We start from the raw sequence: 9,669 nt of genomic DNA, 5'->3' as shown, positions 1-9,669 counted from the left end.
GGTTATCTGATTCTGAGAATCGAATAGCCACCGCATGACTTCCGGTGGGGGTGGTTATCCGATTCTCGGAATCGAATAGCCATCGCCTAACCGCCCGTGGGGGTGGCTATTCGATTTTCTGAATCGAATAGCCATGGCCCGGATGCCTATGGGGGTGGCTATCCAATTCTCAGAATCGAATAGTCATCACCTGGTTGCCCATGAGGGTGGCTATCTGATTCTCGGAATCGAATAGCCACCGCCCAGTCACCCGTGGGGGTGGTCGGGCGGTGGCTATCTGATTCTTAGAATCAGATGGCCACTGCTCCGCCACCCATGGGGGTGGCCGAGCAGTGGCTATCCAATGCTGAGAATCATATAGCCACCCCCACGGGTATTTGGGCAGTGGTTATCCGATTCCGAGAATCGGATAGCCACCGCTTGACTGTCCATGGGGGTGGCTATCCGATTCTCAAAATCAGATAGTCATCACCCAGACGCCCGTGGGGGCATGGCCCTGAGTGGCAGAGCTACGTGCATATATATTTTTTAAAGTTTTAATCTGAGTTTTTTTTAAATTAGTTTTTTAGATTTTTATTGGCTTTTATTTTTTTTTTTTTTTTTAATCTAGTTTGTTTTTTATTTTTTATTTTTTCCTAGTTTTTTGTTAATGCTTTTTTAATTTTTTCTATTTTTAGTTACTTAATTTTATAGTTTTTTCAATTGTTTTTTTGTTTTTTTCCAACTTTTTTCATGGTTTATATATATATATATATATATATATATATATATATATATATATTTTTTTTTTTTATTTATTTTTTTTACAAAAAATTTGAAATAAAAAATTTAAAGTGTAAAAAAATTGTAACATTTAAAAAAGTTTCCACACTTAATACATTAAAATATTTAATGTGTCAAAATTTGTTAAATTTAGAAAATATTTATTTACATTTCATACATTAGAAAATTTAAAGTCAAAAAATAGGTCCTTTAAAAAAAGGGCCTAATGCAGAATCACCACTCTTTTAAATCTGCATGCAAATTACTAACATTCTAAAATGTAATGTACATAAAAAAATTAAATTGCCAAAAACTATGCTCTAAAAAAAATATGTGTGCTCTGCATCCCCCCTTTTCAAAATCAGGTCACTCTTTTGCTATCTCTACGAAACGGGTAACAGTATCAGTTCCCGTTTCAAAGTTTACATTGTTATGCAGGAACTATTTGATGTTATTACTTCAGAACTAGATTCCTTTGTGCAAAGTGAAGGTGATAGTTTCCATACTCGAAAAAGAGAAAGGGAGCTTGGGTTTACTTTCTCTTTTCCAATGATGCAGTTATTCATTTCTCCAAGCATACTTGTTAAATGGAAAAAAAAAAAAAAATTCAATAGAAAACACATTAAATGGAAAAAAAAGGAAAGATTTTAAATAGAAAACACCAAGGATAATTTTAGGGGCGAATGTTCGCCCTTTGGCGAAATTAAGGGGTTTTAAATTTTTAGTGGGCGAATATTTTGTATCATAGTACATTTTTACAAATCACCTCAAATAGCCCACCTTATTTTAAGGGAGAGGGTAAAAAAGGTAAATTTAGCCCTTGAAATTAGGACTTACAACCTTCCATTCGCCCATTTTCAAGAATAGGTTTTATTTAAGTGAATCCATTCACCCATTTTCAAGAATAGGTTTTATTTAAGTGAATCCTATGGGCCAAATACCATATTTATAAAAGAGGTATGGTAAATTAATAAAAATATAAATAAATGAGAGGTATGGTAAATAAATAAAACATTTTTTATATTTACTCCATAAGTCACCTTATATACATGTAAGGGTGTAAACAAATAAAAATATAAGTAAAGTGGAGGTATGGTAAATAAATAAAACGTCTTTTTATACTTACTCAAAAGGTATGGTAAATAAATAAAAATATAAATAAACTAGACGTATCGTAAATAAATAAACCTCTTTTTATATTTAGTCCATAACCCTCGTTCTATTTATGAAGGCTCAAGAAAGAGGTTTTATTTAAGTGAATCCTATGGGCCAAATACCATATTTGTAAAAGAGGTATGATAAATTAATAAAAATATAAATAAACGAGAGGTATGGTAAACAAATAAAACATTTTTTTATATTTACTCCATAAGTCACCTTATATTTACGAACACTCAAAAAATGGGTTATATTTAGGTGAAACTTATTAATACCATGCAAAAAACCATTATTAACCCTAATATTAGAATTAATAAAAATAAAAATGGCACATGGTATTGACCCATGGTATTCACCAAAATGGCACATGGTATTGACCCATGGTATTCACCAAAATGGCACATGGGATTGACCCATGGTATTCACCAAAATGGCACATGGTATTGACCCATGGTATTGACCTGGAATGTAGCCTATTTAAATGGGGGAATTAAACCAGCATGTAGCCTATGCTAAGATTCACTAGGACTTTACAAAGTTTTATTATTTAGTGAAAGACTCGCCAAGATCTTACAAGATTTTATAATTGAGTAAAATATTCGCCATGCCTGGTGAGAGATTCGCCAAAAAATTATATATACATATTATATTATTGATAAAATCGCCTTCCATTTTTCCTATATACCATGGAGATTCGCCCATTTATTATATTTATAAATTTAGGGGGGTTCTTAAAATTTTCCCTGGAAAACACGGTTTATTTAACCCTTTAATCCATGAATCAGTAGTTCATAGTAAGGTTTCCAGTTTCCAGAATTTTAATGAACACAAATCATTGGTTCATAGTAAGGTTTCCATACTTCTAATGAACACTTACGGGGAAATTATTTTCCCCTCTTATATATGATATTGCATGCCTAATCTTAAAATGCTTCTTGGATCGGTAATAAACATGATGCATATATTTTTTCATAGAGTTTCAATTAAACATCTTTGAGGAAATCTAAAAGTTCTTATCATCTGTACTCTAGATAAATTTGAAGCATGATCTTCGTTCTTTTGTTTTTTCTCTCTTTTCTATGTGAATATCTTTTCCTCAAAATCTTAACTTAGTTTCCTTATAAATAACATCAAAGAAATTGATATTTAGATAGTTTTATGATGTCCTCTCTTAATTTTTAACCTTTATTTTTAGAATAAACAACTCGAGTTCTCACCAGAAATAGGAAAATATGTAGTTTGTTTTGACAAAGCTTCTGACATTTATACTCCTTATTGGGACTTGACCAAAAGCCACATAAGAATCTGTAAGTGGTGCTGCAAATAAGTTGGCTTACCACATGGTACATATGGCGAGGAAGAAGTCTTTAGTGGCCAAATAGGTGAGAAGTACAATTGAATCATATCTTAGATTTACAAATCTTCAAATTCTATGTAAGAGTGGATATATATATAATTCCGTCTACACTTTCACCTTTTTTAATTACACTTTACTATTTGTATACAAGAGATTAGAAGATTGTCTCAAAACTAACTTTTTATGTGATTACTCCATTTTGTAGCAATTTTGAGCATATTAGATCTTGGTTTAGGATGATTCAAAAAGTCTGGATTATTCCTCTCGGGATGTTTTGGGAGAAACTTATTAACTATTTAATAGGTCATTCATTGCAATTGGGTGCACATTGTGTAAATGAATGGAGAGACTAAATTGTAAGACACAACTTTTTGAAAGGAAGTCATGGCATTAATAGATAAATAAACTCTCTCTTGGGATTTTTTGGGAGCAACTTATTAGTTATTTAATAAGTCATTCCTTGCAATTGGGTATACATTGTGTAAATGAATGGAGAGTCTAAATTGTAAGACACAACTTCTTGAAAGGAAGTCATGGCATTAATAGATAAATAGATTCTCTCTTTCAATTTTCCACCAGCTAACACTTTGACCTTCTTTTACCTTCTCTGACTTTCCCTTGGATCTGAGGCCTGAGAACTAACCTCCAAAATCTTCATCTAGTTGATTTTTCTTAATCTACTGCAAACATTAAAAACCCTCATGTGAAACATTCTCTACCTGTTTAGGTGCGAAGGACGATTCACTTCCAGGCCAGAGTGATACAATATTTTTAGTGTGTGATAGCATATATTCACCAACAGGTGTCAATGGGTCTAGTCCAGGCAGTTGTGAGGTGTGTTACTCTCCCCACCGAGATTTAGCTCCAACTAGTGTAGGTGACATGTTGACTTCTTGATGAGCATATTGTTATAATGTGTTGACACAACTTGAAGCTTCCACAGAATCTAGTCTACACTGAGTACCATTCTAAAAAGGATGGAATTACTTGTTGGTTTCCTAGGGAGGTGTATTTTTAATTATACTCCATGGCCAAGCACATGGGGAGGAAATGAAGGCCTTTAGGAAGGGTTGTTGCAGCTAACTGCATCAAATAGTTATCCACGCGATCAACTTTGTGGATTTGTTTACGCTTGAAACAAAGAAATGTGCACTTTTCAATCCCAATGCAAGAAATGCATAATATTTTGAAACCTCTAACAACATTTAAGATGAACTTGATTGTGGAGTGGCAGCCAACACACATGTGGGGGTTTTTGAAAATTTGGATAAACACACTCGCTAGTTCCCACTTTCACATGTCCCAAAATCTTGATGAAGCATTCATAGCATTATATATTTAGAACCATTACAGGACAACAATCAATAATGCATGGATTTGGAATGAGAATGAATCTACTATGGATTACAAAGTTATATAGCTCTAAGCATGGCTTCAAGTCCTTTTATTTTGGATGGAAATATAGAATTTTAGTGAGACTCAACTCTTGAAAGTTAAAACATTTTGTGAACAATTAAACTGCCAATCAAAGGTGATCAATACAACATTTAAAAATATTCAACCTAACACCCAGGACTTGGGATGAAAACTTGCTTTGCATAGAACAGAAGTACATTAGGAAGAGTATGATGATAATGGTTTTACACTAAAAGGCATGCAATCATAAAACAAGCACCATTAGATATTGTCTCAAGCCAAGCTACATTAGCTACAACCAAAGCGCAACAAGCTCAATTGTAGGCACATTTTTTTTAAATCACACGACACTCCATTATCAGTTATGAGATGTACTTCCAAGTTACTACAACAATACAAGTAAGAGCATGACTCAGATAATGTTGCAAAACATTTAAAGCTGGAGACAGAGCATACCTACATTTTCCCAAAGAACAATCTAAAGATAGATAATAGATTATAAAGAACCTTGATAATGAAATCTTCACCAGAAAAACTGGGATTTAACAGTCAAAATGCCTCATAACAGACATTTTGACTATCAAGTACAGTCAATATTTTGATCTCCTTGTTGTCAAACATTCCAAAAACCAATGAATATGTTTATATATAAGACCATAAAAATGATGGTGAAATTGAGTGTTTGCAAGTTCCAGTTGTCTTTTCCATAATTTCAGAATGGAAAATACCGCACCCAACATTCCATAGTGGAATATAAAACACACACAATGCCCAAGTAACTCTTCATAGACCAAAGAAATTGACTTTAAAGGAATGTTAGAGAGAGATGGAGGATGCTTAACCCATAAATGCATAGCCATTCATCTAAAAGTATGCTCATATTGACAAATATTGAAGCCAAATTGTGATATAATCAAAATTGTTGCAACTAAGGAAAATACAGCTATTGCAAGTAAGAAAAATACACATAATCAAAATTGTTGAAGAAGCTAACTAGCGAATGCAGTGATATTGGATGGTTGTTTAGAACTCGGAATGTGTGCGTGAGTTTTTAATATTAGAAATACCATATTAGGGAAGTTATCTGATTCCATTGCTACATGCTTGAAATTATTGAGACAAAAAGCAGTGTAACACATCCCTAGTAAATCAAATCAAATTCTTATATGGATTTTCTTTATATCATGATTGTAAATATTGATACAAAAAGCAGTGTAACACATCCCTATTAAATCAAATCAAATAATGGGAGAAAACTTGTGCATTTTTCAAGTATTATGAAACACCTATAAATAAAATTGGGAATATTGTCTTGTAGAAGGATTTTTTTTAGTACTAGTAAACCGTTGTTTTGAAAACGAAGAATCGTTATTTGGGCAGCTCTTTCATCTCCCAAAGAAGCATTCATAGTTATCTCTCGATTTTATATTTAGTCTCAGTGAAAAATAAGCTAAATGAAATTATCCCAATGAATTAATTAGAACAGAAATCTCAATCATTCATGAATTCATCAACCATAGCTTGCAATCTCTTCTGACAATGCCTCATAGGGATTTTCTCATAAAAGTTGACGGGAAAGAGGTAATTTTCTTTCCTAAATCTGTATGTATGCAAATTTGTCAGTTTATTTTGGTTCTTTAGAATCTTCTGAATTCCAAATTCTGCATTTATTCTGCTAATTTTTGAAACCAAGGGGCAGACTATAGGCCATATGGGGTCGGTGTGATCCACGAACTCTTGGTTAGTGTGTATGAGACAGTATGATTTCTCCTTCTACATTGAATCTAGATGTTCAATCAATGAAATGAATATGTAGAAAAACCCATGTAAACTTGGATATGATAAGCTATACACTAACTTGGCAAACTCAAGGAAACAGATATGTAAATATTGAGTCTAGACAAATTAATAACTATTAGAAATTCCCATACAAGACACTCTAGTACACATCATACTAGAAAAAAAGACATGGAAGAAACAGAGTATGACTCGAATAAGAAAATAATCCATGCCTTAAAATTTTGTTGACGTAGTGAAATATTTAATGGTACACACATGACTTAGGTCTAGATAGGCCTGCACTAAATTTACAAAAATATAAGGAAGTGATTGAATAGAAGATAACAAATGTCATTAAAAATTCTAGGAGAATCCAACTTGAAACAACTCTTTTGTGCCTAATGTTAGTACAATTTAATAAAACAAATAACCAGAAAAACGGTGCATGAAGTATTGATATTTCTCCTGAATTTGTAGGTGAAAGTGGCAAAACTAGAGGGAAATATTATGGGACTATACTTTGCTTCCCACTGGTATAATCAATGTAAAAACTTTGACCCTATGTTCACTTGCATTTAAAAGCAATTGAACGATCAAGGAGTAGAACTGGAGATTGTGTTCATTTCCAGTAATGAGGATTGGGTTTGTTTTGAGGACTATCATAGGCCCATGCATCAAGGCTTGTTATTCCTTACACAGATTTGAATACAATTAAGAGATTTGAGGTAGAGGGCATCCTATATCTTATCATTCTAGACATGAAGGGGAAAGTGATGCAAACATAGTGTGTAGAGCTTACTTATAAATATGGAATCCAAACTTTCTCATTTACTCCAAAGAGATTAGCAGAATTGGAATACGAGGAGATTAGCAAGGTTGGAATACGAGGAGCATATCAGGCATGCATCTTAGACTTTAGAGAATATTCTTGTGACTAGCGAGCATGATTATGCCATTGGACATGGAGGAAACCATGTGAGTCTTTTGGAAATTCATGCTTTAAAAAATTTAAAAATAAACAACAACAACATACTTTGATACTATGTTAGGAAAAGGTAAGATAATTAATCATAAATGAAATAAAACTCTATTAAGTTGATGCTCATAATAAAAAAACTTCATCCCAGATGCATCTCTGTGTCATCCAATCCTCAATCTTTCACAAACTGAACAAAATCCTCTATCTTTTGCAGTTTGTTAGTCGTGGCTTGCTAGGTTGGTGAAAGTTAAGCATTGATATTTCCCTCACTAGGGTTCAATTCACTGGGATGACAAAGGCCATTGGTAGTTATGTTTTGAATTTTGTCAACTCCCATAATAACAATTAGGGCCAGGTGCAAGTCCCTGGCCTCCTAGATAGTGTAAGGCATGATGGGCAACTGCCACTAACCAATTTTATTTCACCTGTTGCATCCCGATGTCATTTGTTTTAGTCTTGTGCAACTTAACTTTTGGTATCCTGCAAGTTCCAATTAAGGGTCGTCAACTCATCTGGATTACCTATTTTTAGATGCCACAATCACTAGAAAACCTTATCTGAAGTTCTGCAAACACCTTATCTGAAATTATGCTAATCCAAAATTTTAAAGTATAAAACACCAAAAAGATGTGAAACAATAAGGTGTCATGCAATGTACATATATAAATATCAAGAGTGAAAATTTGTAACATTGAGATTTAGTTTAAATTTCTAGTTTTTCCAAACCTTAAGATATTTTATAGCATAATTGAGGATTTATTTTATTCTCCTCTAGGTGTAGAGCTCACAATGTTGTCCACATGGGTTTTGCAATGTTTCCCACATGGATTTTGTAGGTTATCATCTCTTCATGGAGAGGGAAGACTTTTGAACTAAATATTACAGCGCAACGGTGTCTTCCCTATCAGAAATTCACTCCAAGATTGATATCTGTCTATAATAATTTGAAAGAATCTATGAAAGGTGATGAGGGTTGTGAGATTATATTCATTTCCAGTGACAGAGATGAAGTAGCTTTTCATTCAAACTATGAATCCATGCCATGGCTTGCTCTGCATTTTGTTGATGAAAAGATTAAAGAGTTTTCATGCTATTTCGACATTAGGGGAATTCCATCACTCATCTTACTAGGCCATGATGGAAAAATTGTAATGAGTTAAGGAAGAAATTTGATCAACTTGCATTGGGAGATGGCTTATCCTTTTACAGTAGGTCATCTGGCTTAAGTTCAGAAGGAAAGAGATGAAGAGGCCAAGAGCTTTCCAAAAATATTTCACCATGCTGGGCATCTTCATGTATCAAATCTTGTGTCTGCAGAATATGGAGGAGGACCTTACATCTATTCTGGTTGTGATGAAAAGGGCTTTGGTTGGGCTTATCAGTGTGCTAAGTGTGGTTATGAGTTGCACCCCAAGTGTGTGCATGTAGAAAGTCAGAATGAAAATGAACGACATCAAATTACTAATATTGAAAGGGATGTTTAGACAAAGTAAGCAAGCCTGAAATATAGTCATGTAACATTCCAGTGGCATGGCTTCTCTATGAGTTTCATGTGAGCTCAGTTTTTATATATCTGGTATATAGGTTGGATTGGGTGGGATTGGACAACTAGATATAGAGGTTCCATTAGAAAAAAGTTGTTATTGGGAAAAAGGACAGTGGAATGAATTTCATTGAAAAAAAGAGAACAAAGGTTGAAACAAAACCCCCATGGTGGGAACATCACATCCAAATATGATAACAAATTTCCATTGTTTTTTTGGAACAAGTTCATGGTTCCCACCATCATTTGTTAGATGGCGAGGAACAATGTACATGAGAATATATGGTTATGCTTGAGTCCTGAGCTTTTCTTGCTCAAAAGCAGAAAATTAGGTTATGAAATTTGACGCTTCTTCTTACAGACACTTAGTTGTTGGTTATTTGGTTTTCCTAGATGGAGGCTCTAAAGTTTTTTGTAATGATGTATATTTTTTTTCCTAATATAGTTTTTGGGGTCTGTCACTCACCATTTAAGGATTGGGTGTGGACTTTGTAAGATTAGTGCCTTCTTCCTTTGATTAGGTTTTAAGTAGACAAGGGATTTTAACATAGTGATTCTATTGCAGTTTTAATACTCGTCGTAGGGTCAAATTTCATGGAAACCATGTTATGATGTAAGTTCTTCCATTCTTTTTTTTTTGAGTGAGTATGCATTCATAGTGTTTTTCTTGGTCAT

At 33.6% G+C, this 9,669-nt stretch overlaps 1 pseudogene; it reads left to right on the top strand.

Moving 5' to 3' along the window:
- The first annotated feature begins 294 nt into the window (after positions 1-294).
- Positions 295-8,935, top strand: LOC149158815 (putative nucleoredoxin 2; annotated as a pseudogene).
- The last annotated feature ends 734 nt before the right edge of the window (positions 8,936-9,669 follow it).

This window comes from Pinus tabuliformis, chromosome 5_2, assembly GCF_031772625.1.
Source record: "Pinus tabuliformis cultivar Carrire ecotype Pingquan chromosome 5_2, CPIR1, whole genome shotgun sequence".
NCBI lineage: Eukaryota > Viridiplantae > Streptophyta > Pinopsida > Pinales > Pinaceae > Pinus > Pinus tabuliformis.
The sequence above is the reverse complement of the archived record's forward strand: the minus strand, read 5'-3'. Positions and strand labels throughout refer to the sequence as shown.